The sequence below is a fragment of the Triturus cristatus genome, chromosome 12 (genome assembly GCF_964204655.1).
Source record: "Triturus cristatus chromosome 12, aTriCri1.1, whole genome shotgun sequence".
NCBI lineage: Eukaryota > Metazoa > Chordata > Amphibia > Caudata > Salamandridae > Triturus > Triturus cristatus.
The window spans coordinates 529,969,742-529,995,436 of NC_140595.1; the positions used below are offsets into that span (position 1 = coordinate 529,969,742).

Sequence of the window (25,695 nt, forward strand, 5' to 3'; positions counted from 1 at the left end):
GGGAAAAGAGATAATTCCGAGCCCTCGTGATGTAGAGTGCCCAGTTCACGGGCTTTACACAGGGCAGCATCTCGATCCCTGTAGTTTTGTAACCGTGCAATAATAGGCCGAGGGGGTGCCCCTGGGACAGGCCTGGGTGCCAATGAGCGATGCTCGTGTTCTATGACAAATATCTCAGAAAAGGTGTTCCGGCCTAGCAGTGTAACGAGTAGCTGCTCTACGTACTGCTCCATATTGCTAATGTTGACTGAATCAGCAACACCCAAAATGCAAACGTTGTTCCGCCTTGATCGTGCTTCAAGATCTTCGGCCTTCGCTTGCAGCGCCCGTAGAATTTTGTCCCTTTCTTTGTCGGTCGACGCATCCGCACGTACGACATCTTCCATGTCGGATATGCGTTGTTCCGCAGTATCGAGCCTTTCTCCATGCTTGTCCAGCCGTTCCGACATCCGATCCATTAGAAAAGACAGTGCGTCAATTTTGCTGTCTATTTTCGAGAGACTTTGTTGTATAGTGCAGAACACGTGTGTCACATCAGGGGCCCAATCTAGTCGAAGTTTCACAACCGTGCTAGGCCTCAGGGTCAATCTCTGTGCGTGCACGGCAATTCTCACAGTTCTCTTGCCTTGTCCACTCTTGTGACCTGCGACTATCTCACACCTGGTAATGACACCACTGCAGTAGCACCCTACACTCTATAGAGAGGCGTCACTTGCAGTCTTATGATGGGGTAAGCGGCCTTCGTGTTACTATGTCCCTTTGGTATTTTTTCCCCTAGCCCCCAAGGGCTATGGGCATGATCTGTGACTGTGCATGTGCTCCCAGGGGTCCCTGTCAGCTGCCTCCGGAGGATCTTTCACGCCCGTAGATGCCAGTGTCTGTCTGGGACCCAGTGTAATACGCACCGCGGGCCGCCACAGATCACTGCCAGCCTGTGTCCGGGGTCTCGCTCCGGTGTTGGAATGTTGGGGAATCTGCCTCACAGGGATAGTGCGTCTGACGTGAGCGGAGTTTCCTGTTAGTAGAGAGCGGCTTCTGACGTGCGTTCCGGCAGATGACTTCGGGGGAGCTCTCAGCCCAGGTCTGTAGCTCCGCCCGCCACCCCGCGGCTCCAGTCGCTTCGTGCGACGCGTATCTTCACGCTGACGGCGCCACGCCAGTCCCACTGTCAACTACGTTCACAGGGCACACAGCGCTTCGCAAAGGGGGCGCTTACCTGTCTTTTTCCCCCCTCGACAGCCCGTAATGGCGGTCGGAGCAGTTGAAGGGCCTCGCTGCATTCGATGTGCGTCACCACCAATAACCACAGTAATATCGCACCGATTTGGATTTTGCAGGGTGTGATAGGTAGTTCTTGGCAGCAAAGAGACAATGACACCTCTCAGTCGAGATACTAGTAAGATTTATGTTCGGATTTTGTTGATGGCGATCGGAAGAGCTGCACTAACTTGCGACCATCTTGGAGTCAGACAAGTTCCGCCCCCGGATCTGGAAGATTTTTCTTTGAACAATACCCCTGCGTGCCAGTAGGTTCGTCGGTCGACTCCACGTGACGTTGGCCCTTTCAGAAGTGACGTCCCCGTCTCCTATATAGGCGCCACCTCAGCGCTCTGACGTCCGTTTTTTTCTTTCCGTGCCAGTCAAGCGCTGATCCGTGAAGAGCTCTACCCTCTATTGTTTATGACAGGGGTTTTCGACCTTTTGTCAACCCCTTCTTTGGTGTGTAGGATGTCCTCTAGGAAGACTTCAGGGTTAAAGCCATGTGGTGCCTATCATAACCCCATGTCTGTGAGGGATCCCCATTTGGTTTGCCTCTGGTGTCTGGAGCGCGACCACAAATCTAAGTCACGTTCTGACTTTGGCCATGATATGGCACCAAAGGCTTTGAGGGAGAAGTCCCTGAAGCTGCTTGTTGCCCGTCAGTCGACACCATGCCCAACTCCTCAGAGATCGTGGTCCTGGTCAAGATGAAGGTTCCGGAACTGTTCCAAGTGTCCCAAGTCTTCTTCGTCCCACTCAAGATCGTCGGGGCATTCAGATAAGAGGCACAAGAAACACAAGACTCTCCCCCACTGTGAGCTGACAGACATGACAAAGGAGCCTCGGCATTCAAGGCCTTGTTCCCTGGAACTTCCACTTGGGCCAACTCTGTGCCTCCCCACTTTTCTGGGACCCAGAGTGACCTTCACTTAAAATAAGGAATTCTATTAGACCATTCACTTCATTTTGTGAGCGGCCTGACCCCTCCTGTGCGCCTTCATGCCCCATAAGGTCGGGGGGATTGGGTTCCGTGCCTGTGGCACCAGCCTCAATGGCCCCCCATGGATATGGACCAGTGCCGGTCGTACCACTGTGATCTTCCCTGGTGCGAGACCTGATGCGATTTCTGGCACCGACAGGACAAACTGGTCCTAGGTCGTTTCCTAAACCTTGTTCTGAAAACTTAGGATTGGGAGAAGAACCCTTCAGACAACCAGCCTTATGAACAGGATATGGACTGGAATGAGGAATTGAGTCAAGCGTGCAGGCTGGATACCTTTCCAGATACTGGTATGCTTTCTTTCCCAAAACGTGGCTAGGGAGGAGGGAGCATCTTACGCAATGGTGGTACATAGGGCGGCTGAGGTCCTTGACCTCCAGTTACCCTCAATTGCGGTCAAGACTAACATCTTGACAAAGGTGCTACAGCTGGAAGCTTTTTCTTAGGAACCTTTGCTTCCTTTTAATAAAGCATTTGCGGACATCCTTCTGGGAACATGGTCGAAACCTAGCACAGGGACACCTGTGAACAGGACTATCGCCTGACGCCACCTCCCTGCCCCCGGCGAACAACACTTCGTCACTATCCACCCCATAGAGCTTGGTAGTCCAAGCCTCTACTTCCCATGGCGTGTTCCCCGCCTCTTCCCCGAACATGTAATCCAAGAGGCTGCACAGTTGGGGCAAGAATTTGGTTTTCTTCCGCCAGCCTTGCATTGCGGTCTGGGAACACCGCATGGCATTTGGGCCGCTATTCCCACACTCTGTGGGAAACTGTTGCGCAAGTGCTGCCACAGGTCCCGATGGAGGCCTCGGCCATTCTCTCCCAAGCCGTAACAGATGGGAGAGATGCAGCAAAGTTTGCCATTTGATGTGGCTTAGATACAACCGACTCGCTGGGCAAATCGATTTTTGTGATGGTCGCTCGTGGACGCCACGCCTGGCTTCAAACATTTTGCTTTTCAGTCGATGTCCAGCCTTTGCTCATGGACATGCCCTTTTGATAGCACTCGTCTCATCGGAGACAAGGCAGACACAGCACTGGAGCGCTTTAAGGGCTCATGGGCTATGGCCAAGTCCTTGGGCCTCGCAACTACCTCCTGTCCCCAGTCTGCCTTTTCCATCTACGGAAGGGGATTTCAACTACGCAAGCCCTACGCCAGCCACCAAGACGTGCAAGTTCCACAACCCCTGCGCGGATGAGAGCGTGGTTTGTTCCGACCCCATGGGTTGGTTAGGCAGAGGTCCAGTCAAGCCACCACCCCTGGCAGCTTGAGCCTCTAAACTCGCCTACTGTTGCCCTTCAAGAAAATGGGTGTCCAGTTGGTGGGAGGATCCGCCATCACCTCCACCAATGGCAAAACATTACTTTGGACAGGTGGGTTCTCCAGATTATCCGAAGGGTCTACTCCCCCTTTCAAGACCATCCCTCCCTCCATCCTTCGACCGGCTGAAGGAGGATCATCTACTTTTGCTCCAGAAGAAAGTCATGGCTCTCTTGGCCAAGAGAGCCAAAGAGAGGTTCCGGCGCCAGAAGTAGTTTGAGGTTGCTATTCCTGTTACTTTCTGGTCCTGAAAAAGAATAAGGGCCTTCATCCTATCCTAGACCTACAGGCCCTCATCTACTTCCTGAAAAAGGAGAAATTCAAGATGCCACATTGGCTCAGTTCTTATCTGCCCTGGACCCAGGAGACTTGATAGTAGTGTTGGACTTGCCGGATGCATTTTTCACATCCCCATCCTGTCTGCCCTCATGCGTTACTGCCAATTCACAGTGGGCCACGAGCATTTTCAGTTCACGGTGCTCCCTTTTGGCCTGATCAGTGCCCCACGGGTATTCACCAAAGTGATAATGGTGGTCACAGTTCATCAGGGGAGATCAGGGGTACCAGTCTAACCCTATTGTGACCACTGGCTGTTGAAGGCGGGCTCGCCCCAGGCTGTCATCTCCCATCTCCAGCATTCGCTGGGGTTCAGTATCAACGTGCTGAAGTCACACATGATTCCCTCTCAGACGCTCCCGTTCATCCGAGCTGTTCTGCACACAGTTTCGGACCTATTCTTCCAAGCGGCGATTGCAGGATATTCAGGCTATGATACTGATGTTTCATCCTCAATCCTGGATTTCGGTAAGAATGACTGAGGCTGCTTGGCTTCATGGCCTCTCTCATCCTGCTAGTGTCACATGCCAGATGGCAACTGTGGGCTCTGCAGTGGGACCTGAAGTTCCAGTGGGCACAGCTTCAGGGGAATCTCTCCAACATGGTCCGGCTCTCAGAGGGAACTGCATGTGACCTGCAGTGGTGGCTGACAAACTGCGATTGGGTCTGAGGCAGACCCCTCTCCCTTCCCCAACCAGATCTCACAGTAGTGACAGATTTGTCTCTTCAGGGATGGGGCGGCCATCTGGGAGAGGTGGAAATCCCAAGACACTGGTCTCCGGCGGAATCCGGACTCAACATCAACATGCTTGAGCTCCGAGCGATCTGATTACCATTGAAAGCCTTTCTACCCTCCACCAAAGGAAGGCTAGTTCAAGGGTTCACTGCCATGTAATACTGCAGCAAACAGGGCAGAGTGGGGCTGTGAACTCTTTGTCAAAAGGCCCTGCTTCTCTGGACATGTCTGGAACAGCAGAGCAGATTCCTGGTGGTTCATCACCTGGCAGGTTCCCTGAACGACAGGGTGGACAAACTTAGCCTTCGATGCCTAGTGGATCATGAGTGGCGTCTCCATCCTGAGGTGGTGCAAGGTCTCTTTCAGCAGTGGGGACAGCCCTTGTTCGATCAGTTTGCATTCACAGAGAACGCGAAATGTCAGCAGTTATGCGCTTTGGAGGTTCGGAGACGCAGTTTGTCTCAAGTGGAGTTCAGGCCTCCTGTACACTGTTCCTCCCATACCACTCCTGCCTAGAGTTCTCAAGATCAGGAACGACTGGGCATGGAGAGTTTGGTATCTCAGGCTTCTGAAAATGAGCATCGATCCTCTGATCAGGCTGCCCCTTCGGGACGATCTTCTGTTGCAGTAGCAAGGGAGGGTTCTCCACCCAAACCTGTCAACTCTACACATTCTTGTTTGGAGATTGAGCAGGGGCAGTTGATAGCTTTCGACCTTCTTCCAAAAGTTTTCAATGTTATTCTGGCAATCCGGCATCCGTCTACTAAAAAGGTACACACCTGCCGGTGATAGAATATTGTAATATATTTAACAGAGAAGTCTATCAACCCTCTTTCTGCTTCCCTTTCCAATGTTTGACTATTTATTTTCACCCTTGCCCAGCAGGGTTCTGCTCTGGGAACCCTGAAAGGGTATTTGTCTGTTTTTCTGAGGCTGCCCGACCAACCCTTTTTATTTAAATCACCCATTGTACATAGGGTTCTAAAAGGCCTTGTACATATGTTTCCACCTTCCCCCTTAATTATGCCTCAGTGGGACCTTAATTTTGTTCTCACCTTCCTCATGTGTGCTCCTTTGGAGCCCCAGCACAATTGCCCCCCCCCCCCCATCACATCTGCCAGGAGGGTAAGCTGCCATGTCCTTTAGGATAGTCCTGTCATGTATACCCCATTTTTCATACATTGTCCCATCCACACGACAATAACAATTCTAAAGATGTGACCTTTTACCTAGTAGCTTGCTCCTGTCTCTTGGAAACCAGGCTCGCAGTACTCTATCATAATCCCTGTACCTGACATACATAAACATGTCCTCAGGGACGGTATAATTATGCTGTATAAGGGTCACCACTTTTTTCTTCCTTGGCCAACAACCAGCGGTGCATGATTGCATTTGTCTGGGAAAACATTCATGAATGTTTCTAAAATATTTATGGTTGTTTTCAAAACATATTGATTCTAGAAGGAACCCTGGAGTGACCACTCTTGTATAAAAGACTCTTATTCCCCCTACAAATCAGAGGAGAATTCCTTCCAAGCTGACACAGGGTCCTGCATGCTGAATTTTTGACACGCAGCAGTCTGACATCCCCTGCGGGGTGTCTTCCTCGAAGCAGAGATGGGGTTCTTCATTCTCAACCATCAGGTAAGGGGGCTGGTTCTTACCTAGGGGTTTCTTGGCTACAGATACACATAGCTACACACATAAACATGCTACATATACAGATCTAGGCTAGGTACATTTTGGCAAATTACTTAGGGCGCGCATTGTAGGAATGTGCAAGTGCTCCTGTTTTTATCTGAACTGCTTATTTTCATCTTATTAGCAATATGGTACAAATGTATCTACTATTTACTATATTGATACTTGCAATCTCTTTTGTATGCTTTTGTCTCCTGATTGTCGCAGCACATTTGTTTTACACAAGACTGTCTCTGGACCAATAAATACTTATTTAAACGTCCTAATCGCCATCCTGTGTATTTTCTGAGAGCAAGCATGAACGAGTGTCTGAGCAAAACACACTGTACTGTTTTCCACGATCCCTGAGGAATCAGGGTTGTCCTGTTCAGTGGTTGCCAGAAACTACCTACACCTCTCTAGGATACAGGGGGGGGGGGGGTGGTAGTGACACTCTAATGCTAGCTGGTCTAACGGCTGACATACCCTGTGGGGGTGTCCGGAAGTGGTTGGGACACAGGCCCTCAGTTTAGGTCATCCAAAACGCGAAGTACTGAGGATTGCTAGGAACTACTCGACAAGGCGAGCTGCAGACTATCGTCCAAACCTACGTTTTTGACTATATTACCTGACAAATGGGTACTTCTCACTAGAGCCTCTTTCCTCCTGAAAGTGGTAACACCTTTCCATGTGGGACAATAGGTCACCTTGCCCACTTTCTATGCTCCTCCACATCCCTCTAAGGAAGAGAAGCGACTTCATCATCTGGCCCCAAAAGGAGCGTTAACTTTCTATCTTGACTGCACAAAAGAGTTCCGGGTGAATGACCAGCTCTTCGTGGTGTATGTTGGTGCGAACAAAGGTCAGAAGGTGCAGAAAATGACCATCTCTCGATGGGTCATTCTATGCATTGAGATCTGCTACGGTTTGGCAAAGAAGCAGTCTCCTGAAGGCCTAAGAGCTAATTCTACCTGGGCTAAAGCTGCTACCACAGTGTTGGCGCATGGAGTTCCAGTTCCTCGAAATCTGTCAGGCAGCAACGTGGGCATCTCAGCACACGTTTACCAAGCATTACTGCCTGGACTGTCATTTTGCTTGTTCTGTCCTTCAGGACTTTCTAGTCTGAAACATGTCCGCAACCCCTCCTCCGGTAAGGTTGTTTCTTGGATATCTATTCAAAGGTAAGGAATCTACAGCTAGATTTCTCTATCAGATGGACAAATTACTTGCCTTCTTTAACGCCTTATCTGGTAGAGCCAGTATTTAGCTGCAGATTCCTTACCAACCCACCCATCCTCCCCGCACTGCGGACAAGTTTCTATGGTCAAGATTGTTCCCTTTTTAGGGCCCTAGTTTTTTAAACACACCAATGTCAGTATTCTTCTTGGCTCCTCGTTTCTGGTGTGGAAAGTCATGAAAAATACCTGACAGCGTGCAGAGTGGCGTCTATATAGGTGACGTGAATGTCACTTCCGGCACCAACAGCATCATGTGGAGCCGACCAACGCCACCTACCGGTGTGCATGGTTATTGCTTGAGGAAATATCTTCCAGATCCAGTCTGACGCCTGGGAAATTCAAAGGTAAGGAATCTGCAGCTAGATACTGTTTGTATCAGATAAGACGTTACCAAAGGTAAGTAACTTGTCCATTTATGACAAGAGTGGCCTACCTGAAGTCATCTTGATGGATTCAAAGTGGAAACCTAATGCATTCTCTTCAGAAAGGAACAAAATTAGGGTTTATTTTTGTCATAGAAATTATGGTTAGTGCGCTGGAAGGCTAAAATGGGGACACATTTTCATTGAGTTCCCAAATAGCTTCCTCATCCATTTCAGTAAAACACTGAAATGCGGAGCGAAACATGTACTTCCAACACTAGCAGCAGGCTGTTAGTTATCTACCTAGTAATCAACTGTAATGTCACCAGTGTTTTTATGAACTAGCGTGCTAAAAATGTTTAGTCATGGCAAAAGCGAAGCACTACTGAATGCCATTTGTTGCAATCGGAGCAGTTGAATCTAAAGCCTTTCTTGAAGAGCAGGCTTAAATTATTGAGGACTGAAATTTTAATGCAGGCATGAAACCAGAGGGTTAAAAATGGGAGAGGATGTATGAGGTTCTAATATTTGAGGAATTATATATTTTTTACGGGGCTGCAAATAGTTAAAGCGAGTGATGTCTGCATAAGTACAGCAGCCCATTCCCACATCTGTTTGGTCAGCCAACCCATTTTCTCAGTCACTTAACAGCTTCCTAATTTTAAAATAGTAACATTTTGGTAGACAAATATGACTAGATTATATAGATATATATATCTATCTCTCACAAAACTTAAAGTGGCGTTATACTTAGTTGCTATGTCCTTATATGCCTTAACATGTAACACAACTCCAGCTTTTTACAGTAATGTTTGACCAAAGGGTTTATCATTCAATGATGGTCGGGAGGCCAGCTGTCCACAAATGACCTCCCCCACTCCGCCCATCCTTTGGGTGAATACAAGTAAAGAGAAAATGACCTCTATCGAATGTGCTTCACTTGTGAAGTATCCAATTTCTTTTGCATCTTTTGACAGTTTACAGAAATGTTTATACGAGTCCAACCATCGATTTAGGTTGTTGCATTACTCCTCGTTATCAAAGCTTATAGTAAACTTACAGAATCATTGCTTGATCACATTAATAATTGCAACGATGTTGTTTGTTAAATAAAATCAGTGATGTCAATTAACATGTCATGAGTGATGGAATATGTGAGGTCATAAGCCGTTCGTTATAAGAGGGCAAGTAACATTTGTATACTAAACCATAGCTGATGTAGTTCAATGGTTTTTTTTCTTTTTTTAATGTTAACATATGTAAAGGAAGGAGGCTGCACACCAAGTGCAGTGCACCAGGTTATTGTGTTGTCATGAAAACGATGCATATCGAATTCACAGAAGTCTTTGTGAAGTTGACGAATGGTGCCGAACAACAAACATAAATATAAACACTTTTGATGGAAATAAAAGACATGCTGTAGGTATTGAAATCGTGATATCCGCAATCTTATTAATAATAATCATATTCTTAATATACATTTGCTAATCTGAATCAAATTGGAATATTCTGAAATAATCTATTATATGAATCTATTTTAATCACCTCGAATTTTCCAAAACAGGATGAAGAATAAAAAAGAGAGGGTACATTCTTCAATCGTAGTGAATTATAACTAAACTTAAAATAAAGTGCAATGTGCAGCCCCACCAGAATTAGTGAATAAATAAGGCCCATATGTACCCGTATATTTATATGTTTTAAAAAATTTACAAAATCCAGCCAGAACCCAATTTAAATATGAGGGCTCCTAACAACTTCAGTCACTGGAATGAATTTCATTGGCTATGCTAGTGCATGGGAGTAAGGTTGTAATGGTAGATGCCTTATATCAAGCAAATCAAACTGGCGATTCCTGCTAATTATGACAGGTACATTATCATGAAGGCCATGTTCTCCGGGCCAGTGCTCATATCGTAATTTAATCTTACTTTGCGTTTAAAAAACTAGAAATTCTCCCAAAAAACAAAGGTTAAAGTGACGCTGTATGGTAAAAATATCTTGCGTCACATTAGAAAAAACGTATAAAGTTTAAAGAAGTTATAGTTAGCTGAAACAATTTAGTTTTAGCATCCAATTTTAAACAAAAAAAAACGCTGAAATTCACCAACTATAGCTAACCACCAACACTGAATCTGCTCACCTCAAAGGTCTGTTTTTAATATCACACAATTAAGTTAACACAAGCTTCTCACTTGAGAGCAAATTCTGTGCTGCCGCGAATCGAGATCGAAATCGGGATATATCTTAAAAAAAATAAAAAAATGAAGAATTTCCTGCACCCTGTGGCCTCTATGCAGCTGATCACACTCTCTTCTTTTTCTTTTGAATTTTCTTTATGAAAGTTTTGTACAGACATAAGCATGTTACATACTATTGCGCCGCATCGAACCACACAGTTTCCTAACAGAGTTGTAGCATTGCAGAGCTTAATGGCAAAACATTGCAAAGATGGATTACGTTACATCTTACTAGACAGAAAAAATTACAATACTGTGTTCGTTTCGCTTTCCAAGAGTCCAAGTACATGAGAGGTTGGCTTGTAAGACATGAAGTAGTTACGGGCTTATTCTACAATACATGCAAAAGTCATGGCATTTCTCAAATACAATGTGAATATACAGGGCATACTTCGTCAAACTGCAACCGGGCAGGAGAGCATTGTCCACAGGGTACTATGAACTAGGTTAGCAATTAGAGCAACATTGGTGGGTAGGTATCTGTGGCTTATGTTGGACTATCTGCAATTGTCCCGTCTTTTTCTTTAAGCCATGTCGTGAAAGATTCCCAAATATCCTTAGGGCGGGAAGCCATGGACATAAGGTCCCAGAATGCGGTAAGGTGCTCCTGACAGTATGCTATATCCTGTACCCAAGTCTTAGTGCAGGGGTTTGAGAGGCACCCCAATGTATGGCTAATCTACGTTTTGCGAGTCGTAACATCATCTCAGTGAGTCGGCGTTTCTCAGGTGGGGCATCTTCAACATACCCCAACAGAGCTACTAGCGGCGTGCAGTCAAGAGATATCCCTGTGACCTCCTTAACGGTGCCATATACCTTCTCCCAAAATCTGGCTATGGATGGGCAATCCCACGCTACGTGTAGAAAGGTTGCGTTATCCTGTCTACACTTCCAACATCTTGAGTCCTGGCATAACCCTAACTTGTGCAATTGTAAGGGAGTGCAGAACACCCTATGTAAAAACTTAAAGTGAATGAGCCTGAGTTTATAATTTGGGGATAGGTGTTGTAGCTGGAAACAGCAGAATGACCATTGCTCATCTGTGAGCCTTTCATTCAGATCGGTTCTCCACTGGACCAGCGCCTTTGGGTCAACTAAAGGAGCGCCTGACTGCATAAGCTTGTATGATCTGGTGATCAGTTTCCGGGGAGATGGGGTGGCTAATAGTTACTCCAGCGGCATCATAGTGGCAGGAGGTGTTGGGAATGAGGAGTGTAATGTTCTGCAGGTCGCTCTAAGCTGGTTGTAAAGTAATAACTAGGATAGGTATAGAGCTGCCATCTTGATTTTGCGGTGCCACTAAGAATGTATCCTGTGGCTATAAATCACCCAACTTGGGGAGTCCAATGTTTCGGGAGAGCTGTATAGTGCCAGTATTATGAAGGATAGGGAACAATGGGTGATGTGCAAGAGGAGTGCATGGAGTGTATAACAATGGAGTGCTGACACGTTTCCTTAAACCCTTCCACGCCCATTGAAGAGACTCGACTGTGTTCACCTCTCCAGGCGTTCTATGGTAGGGCTTAAAGATAGCATTGTGAAACGGCATGGGGTCTGCCACGTCTTTTGCGATAGCCACATGTGGCTGAAATGGGACAGGGTGTATCCAAAAATGAAGGAATTGTGCTTGTGCACACAGTGCGTAGAGTTCGAGATCAGGGGCTCTCAGCCCCCCTTGCGAGAGCGGGTGTGTCTAAAGTTCCCAGCCCACACCAGAGCTATTAGACTAGATCAAAGAGATTTAAAAAAGGCCCGGGTTAGGGGGATAGGTATATTAACGAATAAATATAGAAATTTGGGCAGTACAATCATTTCGGTAATGGCAATTCTGCTAGCCAAGGACAGTGGCAGAGCCGACCAAAATCTAGATTTACATTCCAGACAGTCTTACAGTTTCCCAAAGTTCATGCGCCAGATTTCTTGCATATCTGCTGAGCCACACCCCTAAGTATTTTACAGCGCCGTCAGCCCAAGTGAGCGGGAATTCCAGGTCTGTTTCTAAAGGTGCATCAGTTAGTGGTAGAACTGATGATTTTGACCAGTTGATTTTTATACCTGACATGCCGCCAAACTGAAGAATATCACAGACCCTTCTTAATTGTGCGACAAGCAGTCTAATTTTTTAAAGACAAAATATAAAAAAATATGACTAGTCTTCAGGCCGTACCAGTAACCTCTGCATCTGAGAGAATGTGGATTGGCCCAGTTTCGGACAGTGGCATGTGAGCTCACACAGCTCAACTCCATCTCGTTACAAGAGTCTGAAAAAGCCATTTTAAGCTGTAAAGCTAGGTCCCCATTTGATCCTTGTCATCCCTCTATCCTGGCATGAGCCATAAAGGTTGTCTGCCCTTTATCTAACCATTTCAACACCTCTTTGGTCGTCTCAAGCTGGAAACAGGTAAATCAATTTTTAAAAAAGACAGCAGATTGGGCACACCTGTCTAATTTAGACCGACCTCACTTCTACCAACTGCTTCTATATTGTTGGAAAAGTTAATCAATACCCAACTATCAGAGTATATTGAGGATTTCAGGCTACTCCACCCTTCCCAGTCGGTATTCCTGCCCGGCAAAGCACCAAGACAGCACTACCGGAGGTGGCTAATTCCATTAAGCTGCCTTTAGTTTAAGGTAAAAATGCAGCCTTGATCTCATTAGATTTTTGGGCCGCATTTAACACATTCTCCCTTCCCATGTTTCTACAGAGGCTTGCGGATATGGGAGTGGCGATCTGGCGCTTGTAATATCTATATGTCCTCTCTGGCCCCCTTTGTGGAGTCATATTGGGTAAAGGTAGTCTCTTAAGCAGATGAACCCCAGCTGTTTCCATCTTTTGAGAAGGAGTCCTCGGCTACCCAGGAGTCCTTTAAAAGCTGCCTTGAGTGGGTACTCAACTGGATGCGTGCCAGTAACCTCCATTGTAGCTGTGACAAGAGGAGTGGTTCTGTTGTTGCTTCTGCTCCTTCTCTGCCATGGGAGGACTGGTGGCTAGCCTCTGTGCCACCCTCCATCACCCTGCCTCAGTGATTAGGAATCTGGGTGTCAACTGCAGTAGTTGGTTCATGTTTTGTGCTGCTGCGGACACTCATGAACATTTGCTGCTCCACTCCCTGAAAACTGTGGTTCAAGCTTTAGTCACCTCAAGATTAGAGTATGCCAATGTCCTGTACTTGGTTTACTAGGCTGTCTCATCAAATGATTACCATCTGTTAAAAAATCCCCATTGTGCTGCTGTTTTGTATCATCTTATGGCCCTGCACAGAGTACCTATTAAGAAAAGAATATTGTTTAAAATATTTTCACACCTAGCCTTGTATGGATCTTGCCACCAGTACCTTTCGGACAGTCTGATCTATTATCGACCTTCTCATGCCCTCTGCTCAGCAAATGCTTTGCTTGCTCTCATTCCTAAAACCAAACGCACAAAGAAAGGCAGCTCCTCCTTTCTGGCAGTACATGCTTAGGATCATTCTTCGCAGGAGCATTATTGAACACCAGTTTTGTAAGCTACCCAAAACCTGGCTTTTTTTCCTAAGCAAGATGAATTGGGGTCTGGTCCTTTTCTGATTCCCAGTGCTGGGACACTCTTAGGAGTAGCTGTGCGCTCTAGAAATATTTTCATTCATTCCTGCTTTTGACATGTGGTTTCAGCTGATGCTTCAGAGCTTCCTTCTGAACCCTAAGCTTGTGTGAGGTGCTGACGTCAGAGGACCAGTAAGTCCGGGTGAACTAGGGCCTCTAGCATGAATCCACACCCCAAAAGGAGGGTGTGCTGTCTTCCCATTTATATTCAAACTCCTCTGTCCAGCCAAGCAGTGATGGCCAGAAATGGTAACTAGCAAATGTATAGGAAGTCCGGGACCAGATATTACAATTAGAGTCAAGCTATTGTACAGAATAGTCTAATGCTCTCCTGGTGAAGCAACAATTGGAAAATGGAGCACCTCCATTGGTCTTGCAGATGTTAAAGCAAAGGGGTAAAACATATGGTGTCATGCACAAATGTTTAAAAAGGGACTGATGGCATGGCTATTTGCATGGTGCAAGGAATGCCAAAATTGCAGAAACACTATTGTAAATGCAGGTAAAAACATGTACTTGCATCTGAAAATACTGTGGTGAATGGTGCTTTACAGTTAGTTCAAACTGACCTCATGTAGAGATGTCTGACAGGAATACTATGCACCATAAGTATACAATTAAAAGTAAATTATTGCACTCTTCCTTCTCCTTGTGGCACCTCTACCACTTTTACCCCACCCCTCTCTCTACAGCATGGCATCTACCTGTTTCTGGCTCTGCTTTCTTCTGGAAACCCTTTCATGTTTATGCCTGCTCCAGTGATGCTTTTGTCTGGTTCCAGGACCTCAAGTAAAAACAAATATCTCCACCATTGGATCTGTTACATATTCACATGCTTGAATCATTCCCTGTTGTCAGGCTTGGAATCCCTTATACATTGAAATAAGAGTATTCAGTGTTAAGAGGGCCATAGGCTTCAAACATTATCTATTTAGTAGCACATCCTCCTCATTTGAAAGAACCCCATCTTTAGTCAATGAGATGGAAGCTTAAGCACTTCCACTGCCACTAGAGCCCACCGTAGCTCAGATTTCTACTGCACATCGTGTGCGATGTAGTCCCCTGGCAGAGCTCTCCTCTAACTTTTCAATCAACCTAAAAATCTGTTCCTTTTTTGATCTGCCCTGTGTTTGAACAAGCCCTTTCTTCAGCTCTAAAATTCTGTGAGTTGTTTTTAGGGAATATTTTATCAAATTGTGGGACATGGAGATCCTTATTTCTGCCAGCTGACTGTCAGCCATGACTGACAGAGAGAAGAAATCCCTTTTCAAACCTTATTCACCTTGTGGTCTTAAGAACATTTTCATTGATGATCCTCATTTTCAGTGTATTTATTGCCTTTATCTAAATCAAAAGGCATCTAAATGTCATAAATATTTAAGGCTTTTACAGCTGAGACTTTTAAGGCAGAGAAAGGAGATTATATCTGATGGCTAATGAGAATTTTCCTCCGAAAAGAGATGCTACCTCTACAGGGAAAGATTCAGTGATAATTGCTCCCCAAGCCCTTCCACAAAGGTAGCGCAGAAAAAGTGACTTAATAGTGTCCTGAACTGGACTGGTACAGTGCTGCAGCCACCTCTTCTGTGACTAAACATGGATCACAAAAACATTCATCTTAGGGATCATTGTCTGCTGAAAGCATACAGCACATATCAAAGTCCATGGAGGATCAACCTGTAATTAAAAAGAAGAAATCTTCAAAATATCAGTTGTCAACCATGACAATGTTGGTGACTAGACATCGATGACATAGTCAAAGAAGGCGTCAACAACAAAATCATTGGTATCGACAGCAATGCTGCCCACATTGACTGCAGACCTGTCGACACCGATTACATTGATGATGGGAACAGATGCGTCAATGCCGACGGCAATACCGTAGACGGAAAAACCATAAATAACAGGTTTAATGGGATCTGTGCTTTCACCATTGAAAGTGTCAATCATACTACCAGTTCAATCTGATCAGGTGGAGTTGGTTAGTGGCTATGCCTCACAAACTGCTTACAGATCAATGCAATTGAATGTGAGATGTGTCTCAGATTTTGGGGAAGACATTGAGGAAAACAGATGTTACTCAAAATACGATTACTAGCATGATAATATTCCTCAAGCTTCACATTCTTACATACCACTTGAACACACAGAGATTCTGAAGAAGTTCAAGTGCCTATGGCCATTTTATCTACATCTCAACAGATGATGGAGACTTTCCAAAATATATTGCCACAACATTCGGCTCATAGTCCACCTCTAGCTTTAATCTTTTGCCAGCTACTCTTCCTTGACAACAGTCACCATTTCACCATTGCCTCCTCTATTACCGCTAAGAACGTCTTTCCCCAGAATTGCTAAAAAACTACTGTTCTCACAAAAGTCTGTAGACATGTATGATGATGAATCCAATAATTCTATATATTATGTTATAAATGAGGAGGTGGGTGAACTTCCGCAAGATGATGGAGGGCAGGATGATGTCACAAGGGATGTAGTTATCTCAAGGGAAGTGGATTAAGTGCATAATCTACAGGTGATGATATTTCTAGTTTTCATTCATTAATGGAAAGAGCTGCTAAGAAGTTCAAACTATCAATGAAGTCTATGGATCAGCAGTGTTTCCCTTATGACTTCAAGGAGCAGCCACAGAAGTCTGCAAGATCAATATCAATTAGGGATTTTGTCAGCTCGGAAGGCCTAAAGTTAATAAAAACTCTGGGTATAGTTCCAACAGCGATACCTGATCTGGAGAAGAAGTATAAGGCTCCAAATTCTGCTCTGGTCTGTCTCACTGGACATACTAAATTGGATTAAGTCATCACTTCAGCAGCTCAGAGAGAAAACAAAAATCCAATCACAGATTCCTCTGGTCCGCCAGACAAGCATAGTAGACCAATAGATAATTTGGGTTGACGAATTTCATCTATGGCAGTGACTTCTATCAAGATAGCCAGTTGTGTGGCAATTGTGGGGCGTTATGATCACCAGATGTGGCATAATATCGTGCCATTGCTTGATCTTATACCAAAAAAGAAGGAGATGGTAAGAGCTATCCTTAGGGAATGAGAACTTAGTTCTTCATTCATTATTGATATGGCAGTGGATGCTTCAAATACAGGTTTTCACCAACTTGCAGGAGGGACTGTATTAAAAGATAAGGCTGGTTAAAGTCCACAGGCTTCCATCCTGAGGCGCAATTTTGGACATGCCTTTTGATGGCCTTACTCTCTTCTGTGAGCATGTAGAGGAGGCTCTTCAAGGGTTTAAAACACATACGGATACTGGCAAGGCTTTGGGTCTTTTACATTATCGTAGATTCTGATCATCTAATTTTCATACCTCATGAAGATTACAGAATTTTCAGAGTAGGATTCAATCAATATGGAAGTCAGCGTTCATACTACCCTTAAAGGCAACCTGTATATGATCACGGATATTCCTATAACCGCGATCAAAGACTGTTATGGGAGATTGCCAGGAAGAAAGAGAAGTGGCTCTTAATCAATCACCAATTAAGTTTTCTCCTTCCGATGGAGAAAAGTTGGAGGAGGTGCGGACTCATGCCTTAAACCTCATCGAATAGATGCGGAGGTCGACACTGACTAATAAAACTTGAACACGACGATAGTGCATCTTGTATCCAAATAATTGGACCTTTGGTGCCTTACATATGCTCAGAAGAAGATTCTTGTCTCAAGTATAACCTGTGGAGCACATACATCTGTGCATATGAAAGAATTTTGCATGAGCCCTGAAGAAGTCCTATAAAAGGACGAAACACGTTGGCTACCCTGTGGAGAACATAAGAATAAAGAATAAATGAATATTTTTTAAAAAATCTTTCTTTGTAGCTGTCTGCTATTATACTTGTCCTATGTCTCTGACTGTACAATCTAGTGTGCGCTGATCAAACTCCAGCACATTTTAGTTGGCGAGGTTGGAGATCAGGAGAAGGCAGTGCATGACCTTGAGTGAAGGAGACCCGAGAATCCGGCACTTAAACGCCGACTGTTGGTAGCCAAAGAGGCATCAGCAGCCCGAGTTGAGAAGCTTCACTGTTTTGACTTCTGGGAATACCTCCAAAGCAAAGTGGGACAAGACCAACACTCTGTTAGCATGGCTCACAAATCCGGAGGCCCAGGGTGGCCTGAGATTTGAAGTTGAATCAGACACCAGAGTGCCCATCTACCACCAAAATGCAGTTAATGTCAGGCTCTGCAACTATTACACCTCTCTGTATGCCCCTCACCGGAGGTACAGCATCGGGCCCTTGAGAACTTTCTTGCCCTGTGGCCCTCCTGATGCTTGCACGGTAAGATGCAGATGAACTCGCCATCACAGTCCAGGAAGTTCGGGTGGCTATCAAAAACGTGGTGCTCTGTAAGGTGCCTTGGGCGGGGGGACACCTGGTGGAGTTCTTTGCTACTTATCGGGACATACTGGCTCTGAAACTGGTTGATCTGTACATGGCGGCCTGTGACTTGGGCCAGCGTCCACATATGAGGCCCTGGTTATTCCAGTCTTAAAGCTGGGCCGCCCTCTCACAGATGTCCTGGCATACTGCTCTTGTCCATGTTGAATATGGACTATAAGGTTTAAAGCTGAATATTAGCGACACGTCTCCTGCCCCACATGCCCACCTTTAAACTTGCCTATCAAGTGGAGTTTATTCCCGAGAAAATACTGCGATCAACATTCATAGGCTTCTCTCAATTCTGAGTGATGAGTCAGTGGACAAACAGATGGCAGCAGTCATGACTATCGGATTAGAGAAGGCATTTGACAGTCTGAGCTGGGACTTCTTGTATCGAGTCTGTACAATGAACTAAACTCTTTTACTTGAGTCCGCACCAGTCGAATAATATCTGAATTGTACAAAGTAGGACAAGGAATCAGACAGGGGTGACTGTCCACTCCCTGTTGCTATTCGCTGTATCAGTGGAGACCCTAGCCTGCAGCGCGTGCATGGTGGGGTTCTACAGTGGATTGGAGGTTTGAGAACAACCCCATTACGCGGGATTATATGCTGATTACATTTTGTTCCTTAGAGATGTGGGACTGGACTTGCCCGGGGTGATAGATCTGGACTTGCCCGGGGCGATAGATCTACTGGGGGAGAGGGAGGAATGGTGGCCCCCGACCTAGAGGTGTATTATTTAGTTGTGCAGCTGCAGAGGTTTCATCAATGGATATACCGTAGGATGCACCCAGAGGAGGGAGTGGGTGGTACTCTCCCCAACTTGAGGGATCACATGGGGGTCCTTTTGCCCCCCTGGAGACGCCTGCCAGGGGCTTCCCAGGAACTCCTAGTAATGCAACATAGGTTTTTTTTCCTGCCGATTTATATAACGCAAACTCGACCCAAAGGTATTGGAGCGCTTTACATGAGCACCGGTTACGTTACACATTCGGGCACGGGGGATATTAAGTGATTTGCCCAGAATCACAGAATGTGGACGCGACCCCGAGGCTCGAACCCTGCTTTCCAGCACCAAAGTCGACAGTCTAGCCGACGGACCACATGCGCCTTACCCGCCAGACTTGCCGCTGCAATGATTTGGAGGTGGTGGCAGGGGGTTTGAGGGGGTGGGGCACTAGGAGTGATTGATGTGTGAGATGTGTGGTATTCCTATTTAGAATATTTTTAGGATCAGAATGTTATGTGTATTCGATGTTGGGGATTCTATGAGCGCTGGTGTCAGTCAAGAGAACGTTGTTTCCTGTTGTGGATGTTTAAGCTGTTTTATGAGAATTAACTACATTTTCTCCATGAACTTGCGTTTGAAGATACTTCAGGATGCATACGGAGTAACCAGAGCAGGAGACCTTTACCCTGATGGAGAACTGCTCCCCTTTGAGCGTTTGGCCGAGGAATTTGGTAACGAAGGTGGCCAGTTCTTGCTACACAGGGCAATAGTGGCCACGGTCCGGAACCACTGGGGGGCTGAGGAATCAGAACTGGAGGTGCATCAAGGCTGCCTGGGGCTTTGTATCACAACAGGGCAAGTTAAAGCAGTTACCTGCCTATACCGAGCCATACGCACTAAGATTATTACTGCCCTGACAGGTTTAAAGATGAAATGGGAGTCGTATTTGGGATTACAGCTGCAGAGAGGCACAAAATACTGGAGAATATACCCACCATCTCCCATAATGCCAGGTTTAAACTGATTACATTTTAATTCCTACACAGAGCTTATGTAAGTTTTATACAACAGCAACGGCCACGTGCCCTCGATGTGGGGAGCATGGGGCGGGGATGTTCAATATGGTGTGGGTCTGCCCCTTCTTAGTGGCGTACTGGGTAGCAGTGGTAGAATGCATCCATAATGTCGCTCACCAGGCGGTAACGTGCACTCCTTTGGTTTACCTCTTTGGGGGATTCCCGCGCCCAGCCAAACGCAAAATGACCACTAGGTTCAGTGACCTGGCACTGATCCTGGCAAAAAGGGAACTCACTATGCACTGGAGGTACCCTGGGGGTCCAAGGCTAGTTAAATGGCTAGAGAAGCTCACCAATTGGGCTGGGCATGTAAGTGCTGTGCTATTCAGGGAGCTGAAGATAGGGTGGGGAACAATTGGTAGGGCTAGAGCATGGGAGCACCTGGTGGATTGTCTTAGGGCCCTGGACGCAAGCACAGACCCTGACACACCGCACAGCTTTCTGGTGACAGCGGAGAATTAGAGGGGTGCGTTCAATGTTGGTGGAAGGGAAACAGCCATTCTTATAGAGAATGCATTGCAATTTTGCGTGTAACTGAAAGACAAGATTACAACTTTCCAATCTGCAATCGTGCACTGCATGAAATGTTGACATTGTTAATTTTGAGTTGTTTCACCTGTTGCTGACATATGTTATATGTTTATTAATTTTTTAAAAAGGGGGGAAGTAGCAAAGGCTTCTCCAGGGGTCTGCATCAGTCTCCTCCAGAGACTGGGTCTCACTTTGAACTCCTAGAAATCATCTTTAGAACCCCTGGCTAAAGTCCAATTCCTGATTGCAATACTTGACATACAATTGGGAAAGGCTTTCCCATCAATTGAAATAGTTGCAACCTATAGCATAGAGTGTTTCTGCAAAACAGTTGGTCTCAATAAGACAATACAAGTGCCTGTTGGGTCTGATGGCATCATTCCATTTTGCAGGTTCTGCATGAGACCTGTTCAGCAAGAATTGGAACTGCAATGGAAGCAGATAAAGGCTCATAGGAGGATATGGTACGTGTCACAAGGCGTCTGAAGCAAATATTGTTGTGGTGGTGGGTGTCAGTAAATAGACATTGCTTTAGAATACCTCCCAGAAGGATCAAGCGGGTATACTCAGTCTGCAGCTTTTGGAGTGTGAGTGGGAACTGCACCAAGACCAAGCGAATTACAAATTCAGTCAATAGGGTCGACCCATGATTAGTCTATTCGCCACTCCGGACAACAGCAAATGCTTAATCCTCGTAAGCAGATTTTGGCACCCAGGGTCGAACAGAAATACCCCCTAGCTCAGTTGGTCCGATATCTTTGCATACGCTTTCCTGCTGTTCCCCCTGACCCCCAGGGTGCTGAGGACAGCAAAGATAGATCATTGCACTCTGATACTCTTTGCTGTGATGTGACCACGCTACTAACGGTACAGTGATCTCCTTCAGTTATGAGCACGTGCAACCATCTCTCTGATACCACATCCAAGATCCTCTACAGCCACCATGGAGAGCTTCTCAATCATGACCCCAAGTCGTTGAACTTGACAGCATAGTACTTGGCCACTTAGAGTGTAGCCATTTGGACCTACAGCAAGACTCTATAAATATTTCGGGGCAGGCTTGAGCCTCAGCGAACAAAGACCTACAGTGCCTAGTGGAAACATTTCTGTATCTGGTGTGGGAATAATAGTCTTCATCCTCTTCAAATTACACCTCATCAGATATTCCCTTATTTGTTGGATTTAGCTAAGAGTGTACTTATATATTCTAAAATCAGAGTCCATCTATCTTCAATTTCAAGAGAACCAAACTGTTGTCATCAATTCTGTTCTCCCAGTGGACCATAAATCCGTTTATGAAAGGGCTCTTCAGAGAATTCCCACCTATTTGACATCCTCCAGTTTCATGGGAGATTAATACTATACTCAGTCAGTTAATGCTATCTCCTTTTGAACTAATACGTAAGGTAAATTTGATTTTTTTAATGGAAAACAGAGCTTCTCTTAGCCTTGACATCTGCAAGGAGAGTGAGTGAAATTCAAGTGTTCACCATCAAGGAACCTTTCCTCCAACACACAAAAGATAAAGTAATGTTGAGAACGAACCCCAGATTCATATCCAAAGTTCCTACTGACTTTCACTTAAATGAACTTGTCATTCTCAGATCTTTCTTTCCAAATCCATCTACGACAGCAGAACGATCTTTGCATTCATTGGACTTAAATAGATGTCTCACTTTCTGCAAAGACAGAACCAAGAACATAAGCACATGGACCAACAGTTTGTGTCTTTTGGTTAACCACGAAGAGGTAATCCCCTGTCCAAACAGGATAGCTGGTTGTCTCTTAGCCTGTATTACCTTCTGTCACGTCAAGGCTAAGTGCCCACTCAATGAAAAAGCGAGAGCGCATTCTACTAGAAGTGTGGCATCAACAGCGGTTCTCTCTGCTGGTGTGCCATTGAAGGACATCTGCCATGCAGCCACATGAACGAACAGGCACACATTCACAAGGCATTACTGCCTAGACGTGGACACAGCAGCTGACACAGCAGTAGAACAGGCGGTCCTGAGAAACGTGTTTTGATGAAGGTGAGCCTGCTTCCTGCTTTTATGTATTATAATGTGTACTGCTTGCTATTCTGATTTAATCATGTAAATATATAAAATATCCATTGAAGTAAGTTACTTATCTTTTATATATATTCACATATGCCTCCACCCTAACACCCCCCCCCCCCCCCATTTCAAGTGGCTGATTGAGGTGAGCTGGCACATAGAAAGGGTGAAGGATAAACCACCTGGGGGGGGGGGACAATCCAACAAGAATGTGCAATATACAGTCCCGGGAGTGGGACGCTTGAGGCAGAGCATGAGGCCCCACCCCAGTTGGGCCCCAAGAACACGCACAGGGTACAGCAGAAACACTGGAGGCCATAAGAGGGTCCAGAGTTGCTCTTGAAGCAAAAATGGACTCGATGGCAATGGACATCATCCATCTGCGACTGGATTTGCTCAAGGTAGCAGATAGGGTCACGTCAGCGGAAGAACTGGTTACCTTAAAAACTGCGGTGCAGGATTTGCAAACAACAGTAGCTGGACTCAAATGCAGCATTACTCAGATCGACTTGCACCAGGAAGATGCTGAACGGTGGTCTCCGCGGAAGAACCTGCTCTTCCTCGGATTTCCGGAGCGTGCGGAGGGGCCCTCAGCTGGAAGGAATGGATCACCACAGCGCTAAGCCCCATGCAGTTATGCAAATTCTTCACCGTCGAACCTGATCACAGAGCTTTGGGGTCAATGCCGCGCTCTGGAGCATGGCCCCGTGCCATTATAGCCCATCTATTCAACTATCACAACAGCGATATAATACTGTAACATGTCCGCAAACACAGCCTTCTAGATATGAAGATACTCCAATTCAAATATATCCTGACTACCCCCGGAAAGTGCAGGAACTAAGAAACAGTTTCCTATCAATCAAACGGTGGCTTAGAGAATACAGTATGAAATACAGCCTGATGTTTCCCGCAAGTATCTCAGTCCAGTATGAGCACAGGGTGTTCTTTCACAAGACTCACCAGGACGCTCTTCAATAAATAGATTCAATAGGACTACAGCACGAGGGCTGAAGTCTTGAATGGAGTGAACCAAGGCACAAAGTCTCGAGACGATCTCCGTGACGCCGGGTGCCTCCCAGCAAAAGAGAGGTACACCTGCAGAAGGCAACAGGGGACTGATCCTGGTCAGCACAGATGGCACACTGCAGATAGAGCGTGAGCCTATTGAGACGCAGAACTACTACACACCGCTGGACATAATTCCAGAGACTCAGATTGATGGCAAGCCTTTGGAGTGAATATTTGGAAAGTAAAGCATTTTTTTCACCAAAATAGAAACCAGGGTACTGGAGTCAAGTAGAATAGGTCACTGCAATATGTTGGTGTTTGTTATTGTTTTTTCTTCTTCATAGGTCGGTCAATGATGGACTTTTTTATCTAGGTTCATAAAAACAGGAACTTAGGATGTGGCTCTTTTCCTCCTGGGCTGGGGAGGTATGGGCCTAGGACCACCGGTGCCAGCTGAGATCCCGAGCTGGGCTAGCGAATAGGATAGTCCAGACACCACGCCGAGGCACATTGCTGAGGCATTGCTGAGGCACCATTAGGGACTCCCGAGGGGCAGCGAATCTGGTGGTCTGGTCAAGAACTACATCAAGTGAAGTAAACACTTTTCCTGGATGTCGATCGGATGCACTCTGAGGACTGCTTATCATGGTGGTAAATTCCGAATGATATATTCAATCAATCAATAAAGCTTTATTCGGCATTTAAGTCATAAAAGCACATTTACAATTGTTACATAAGATGAAAAGATTTAAAAATTACCTAAAAAGTTAAAATACAATTAAATTGAATAACCATAAAGCTAACAATTTAAAACATGAAATTAAAACATTCTGTATGGAGCCGGTCCATGGAGACTTATATTACATGAAAATTAACATGGTTAGACTTTAATATCACGTGGCTTTTCTACCCATAAATAATAGTAATTACATCAAATAGAGTTTGGGTAATACCATGTGGGTTTAAGAAGGGAGAGTTTCAGCATTCCTCATGGTTTTTAACCTTATGCCCCAGGCCCATCCTAGAAATTTGGCCACAGCTTTACAGATTGGAGGTGCAGGGTTTGTGCTCAAAATGCGGAGAGCAGATGCATAACTTCTAATACCCAGGTATTTACAGATTGGTTTTATCCATACTTCCCTGGGTACTGCATACATTGGACAGAAGAATAATACATGTCCTGTGGTCTCACGTTCTTCCAAACATCTATAACACTTGTCATTCTTAGTGCCTTGTCCCCCCCATCTGGAGGTGAATTCTGCGACAGGTAAGGTGCCCACCCTTAACTGCAAATATAATTTACGATCTGTAGTTTTTTCAATGATATCCCAGTACTCCTCTAGCAGAGGGTAGGTTTTTAGATCGAAAAAACGGCATGATAAATGAGTGGAAAGCCCTTGGGAAGTTTCCAACTTATAGACCCATTCCCAGTATATTGTTTTCAGATTTTCCTTGGGTGGGAAGACAGCATTAACAGGATCATTCCAAAGTCCGATCAGGCCTATACTGCCCAGGAGAAGTTTGATCCCGTATAACCACTTTATTTTTTGGGACCTATCAGATTCTATTATGTCCACAAAACCGCTCCTGTAATGGGCAAGTTCATCTGTGCACCAAAGCCGCCGCCAGTATAATATTGGACGGAGCTTCACCAGATGTTCAACTGTTTTTTTGCCGAGATCCAATAAAAGGGGACGCATTGGTGTGCTTGAAGGGAGGTTTGTAACCTTACGTAAAAACGCATTTTCTGATACCTTCAGGCTGTTCAAATTATCAAATCCCCAGAGTTCAGCTCCATATAGGCATGAACTCAGAATCTTCGTCCCATAGATTTCCAAAACTGGTGAGATTGGTTTGGTAATCGAGGTTTTGAACCTAGACAAAAGCGCACCTGATTTTTGCTTATGTTGTAATAAAACCCGATCCAACTGGCATCCCCAGCGCATATCCTTCTGCAATGTTATGCCTAAATATGTAAATGATGTAACCTCCTCCAAAGGTAGCTTGTTCATAAAAATCTTTCCCTTGAAGGATTTATGGGCATTAAAGGACATAAACTTCGTTTTCCCCGTGTTAATTTCCAAACCCCTTTCTGAACAGAATTCTTCAAAG

At 45.4% G+C, this 25,695-nt stretch overlaps 1 long non-coding RNA gene across 1 annotated transcript in view; it reads left to right on the plus strand.

The window, feature by feature from the left end:
• LOC146776203 (uncharacterized) overlaps positions 1-25,695 on the plus strand; it is a 63,351-nt gene that overhangs the window by 12,808 nt on the left and 24,848 nt on the right. The window contains exon 2 of the long non-coding RNA XR_014971971.1: positions 20,908-20,979. This is a non-coding gene — a long non-coding RNA (uncharacterized LOC146776203). The remainder of the gene's footprint in view (positions 1-20,907; positions 20,980-25,695) is intronic.